This window comes from Oncorhynchus clarkii, chromosome 12 (genome assembly GCF_045791955.1).
Source record: "Oncorhynchus clarkii lewisi isolate Uvic-CL-2024 chromosome 12, UVic_Ocla_1.0, whole genome shotgun sequence".
Classification (NCBI taxonomy): domain Eukaryota; kingdom Metazoa; phylum Chordata; class Actinopteri; order Salmoniformes; family Salmonidae; genus Oncorhynchus; species Oncorhynchus clarkii.
Window position 1 is genome coordinate 93,402,727 of NC_092158.1, and position 4,199 is coordinate 93,406,925.

Here is a 4,199-nt window from a genome sequence, read left to right on the forward strand (position 1 = left end):
GCAGAAGACTCTAGGAAATACTGTAGCCGTCACTATGGCAACCCAACTCCCATTTGTTACCACTATCATGTGTCCCAGGGGGTTTTCAAACTTTTTGACCTACGACCTTCAAAAAGGGAGTGGTACAAAACTGACAACCCCTCCCCTGAGCATGCAAACAGACAGACAGACAGACAGACAGGCAGACAGGCAGACAGACAGACAGACAGACAGACAGACAGACAGACAGACAGACAAAAACACAGAGAAAGAGGGAGAGTATTTTATAGAGCCCCAGTGTTATGGTTGTGTGCTACTTTCTATATGTTATCTGGCAGTTGGGTCACACCCACAGAACAGACAGACAGACAGACAGACAGACAGACAGACACCGGGTCACACCCACAGAACAGACAGACAGACATGTCTACCTGTTGAACCACTTACTGTAAACACCCAGTCATTATGTCCTGCTGTCCACTGTCCTCTCAACACACCAGTCATTATGTCCTGCTGTCCACTGTCCTCTCAACACACCAGTCATTATGTCCTGCTGTCCACTGTCCTCTCAACACACCACTCTATCCTGCTGTCCACTGTCCTCTCAACACACCACTCTGTACTGCTGTCCACTGTCCTCTCAACACACCAGTCATTATGTCCTGCTGTCCGCTGTCCTCTCAACACACCACTCTATCCTGCTGTCCACTGTCCTCTCAACACCACTCTGTCCTGCTGTCCACTGTCCTCTCAACACCACTCTGTCCTGCTGTTCACTGTCCTCTCAACACCACTCTGTCCTGCTGTCCACTGTCCTCTTAACACACCAGTCATTATGTCCTGCTGTCCACTGTCCCCTCAACACACCACTCTGTCCTGCTGTCCACTGTCCTCTCAACACACCACTCTGTCCTGCTGTCCACTGTCCTCTCAACACCACTCTGTCCTGCTGTCCACTGTCCTCTCAACACCACTCTGTCCTGCTGTCCACTGTCCTCTCAACACACCACTCTGTCCTGCTGTCCACTGTCCTCTCAACACCAGTCATTATGTCCTGCTGTTCACTGTCCTCTCAACACCAGTCATTATGTCCTGCTGTCCACTGTCCTCTCAACACACCAGTCATTATGTCCTGCTGTCCACTGTCCTCTCAACACCACTCTGTCCTGCTGTCCACTGTCCTCTCAACACACCACTCTGTCCTGCTGTCCACTGTCCTCTCAACACCACTCTGTCCTGCTGTCCACTGTCCTCTCAACACACCACTCTGTCCTGCTGTCCACTGTCCTCTCAACACCAGTCATTATGTCCTGCCGTTCACTGTCCTCTCAACACACCAGTCATTATGTCCTGCTGTCCACTGTCCTCTCAACACCACTCTGTCCTGCTGTCCACTGTCCTCTCAACACGCCACTCTGTCCTGCTGTCCACTGTCCTCTCAACACCAGTCATTATGTCCTGCTGTCCACTGTCCTCTCAACACCACTCTGTCCTGCTGTCCACTGTCCTCTCAACACACCACTCTGTCCTGCTGTCCACTGTCCTCTCAACACCACTCTGTCCTGCTGTCCACTGTCCTCTCAACACACCACTCTGTCCTGCTGTCCACTGTCCTCTCAACACCAGTCATTATGTCCTGCTGTCCACTGTCCTCTCAACACCAGTCATTATGCCCTGCTGTCCACTGTCCTCTCAACACACCAGTCATTATGTCCTGCTGTCCACTGTCCTCTCAACACCACTCTGTCCTGCTGTCCACTGTCCTCTCAACACACCACTCTGTCCTGCTGTCCACTGTCCTCTCAACACCACTCTGTCCTGCTGTCCACTGTCCTCTCAACACACCAGTCATTATGTCCTGCTGTCCACTGTCCTCTCAACACCACTCTGTCCTGCTGTCCACTGTCCTCTCAACACCACTCTGTCCTGCTGTCCACTGTCCTCTCAACACCAGTCATTATGTCCTGCTGTTCACTGTCCTCTCAACACCACTCTGTCCTGCTGTCCACTCCCCTCTCAACACACCAGTCATTATGTCCTGCTGTCCACTGTCCTCTCAACACCACTCTGTCCTGCTGTCCACTGTCCTCTCAACACCACTCTGTCCTGCTGTCCACTGTCCTCTCAACACACCAGTCATTATGTCCTGCTGTCCACTGTCCTCTCAACACCACTCTGTCCTGCTGTCCACTGTCCTCTCAACACCACTCTGTCCTGCTGTTCACTGTCCTCTCAACACCACTCTGTCCTGCTGTCCACTGTCCTCTCAACACCACTCTGTCCTGCAGAGCCTGCGTGTGCGTGTGTCAGGGGGAGCAGAGTTCTTCAGCAGGTCGTGTACCAGGGTGAGGGGACGGCTGGGTCACAGGTTCCTGTTGATAGATGGAGACAAGGCTGTTTCTGGATCGTACAGGTACCCTGACCTCTGACCTCTAACCCTCTGACCCCTAACCCTCTGACCCCTAACCCTCTGGGTCACAGGTTCCTGTTGATAGATGGAGACAAGGCTGTTTCTGGATCATACAGGTACCCTGACCTCTGACCTCTGACCCTTAACCCTCTCACCCTTAACCCTCTGACCCCTAACCCTTAACCCTCTGATCCCTAACCCTTTGACCCCTAACCCTCTGACTCCTACCCCTCTGACCTCTAACCCTCTGACCGCTAAACCTCTGACTCCTAACCCTCTGACCCCTAACCCTCTTACCCCAAACCTTCTGAACCCTAACCCTCTGACTCCTAACCCTCTGACCCCTAACCCTCTGAACCCTAACCCTCTGAACCCTAACCCTCTGACTCCTAACCCTCTGACCCCTAACCCTCTGACTCCTAACCCTCTGACCCCTAACCTCTGATCCCTAACCCTCTGACCCCTAACCCTCTGACTCCTAACCCTCTGACTCCTAACCCTCTGACCTGATATCATAGTTTTCCTTTTACATTTGCCAATTAATCCTACGTTACAGGGTTAATTCCGTATGGTTACAGGGTTAATTCTCCATGGTTACAGGGTTAATTCCGCGTGGTTACAGGGTTAATTCTGCATGGTTACAGGGTTAATTCTCCATGGTTACAGGGTTAATTCTCCATGGTTACAGGGTTAATTCTCCATGGTTACAGGGTTAATTCTGTGTGGTTACAGGGTTAATTTCGCATGGTTAAAGGGTTAATTCTCCATGGTTACAGGGTTAATTCTGCATGGTTACAGGGTTAATTCCGCGTGGTTACAGGGTTAATTCCACATGGTTACAGGGTTAATTCTCCATGGTTACAGGGTTAATTCTCCATGGTTACAGGGTTAATTCTCCATGGGTACAGGGTTAATTCTCCATGGTTACAGGGTTAATTCTCCATGGTTACAGGGTTAATTCTCCATGGTTACAGGGTTAATTCTCCATGGTTACAGGGTTAATTCTCCATGGTTACAGGGTTAATTCTCCATGGTTACAGGGTTAATTCTCCATGGTTACAGGGTTAATTCTGCGTGGTTACAGGGTTAATTCTCCATGGTAACAGGGTTATAACAGAAACAACAGAAAGGGTTAAGTTAAGTTAAGTTTAGGTATTCATTCCGAGGACTAGAAGGGCTATGGTTTGGGGAAGGCTTAATAATTAAAAACAACAAGTATGATCAAGTATCATCAAGTATTCTCCCGGCTTGCTATCACTTTATGTGGTCTAAGCAGCATCCATCGCCTCCGAATATCACTAGTGCCATTTAAAAAAAAATTGTGATCGCCAATGAAGGCATATATCAACGTCCTCGTGACCTTTTCAAACGTCCTCAATGGAAGGATCTTTGTAGTGACGACCTCTGACCCCCGACTGTGTCTTTGTGTGTGTGCTCCTCCCCTCCAGTTTCACCTGGACGGCGTCTCGTTTGGACAGACACCTGGTCACCTTGGTAACGGGCCAGGCGGTTGACTCCTTTGACCAGCTGTTCCGTGACCTCTACCTGACCTCCAGCGGGGTCGACCTCCGCAGGGTCACCACGGAGACGGAACCGGAGCCAGAGCCCCTCCCCCGGGCCACCCCCGTCGCTTCTCTCTCCGCAGTTAACGCCAGGAAGCTGTTCAGCCCTAAATACGCCGTGGTGATCGGCAACGCTAACGCTAGCAGCGCCGGCCCTGTCTCCTCCGGAACTCCGGAGCTCCAGAACTCCAACTCCCAGAACCCCCTGAAAACAAAGGTATCAGAATGCATTGCTCCGTACTTTACCA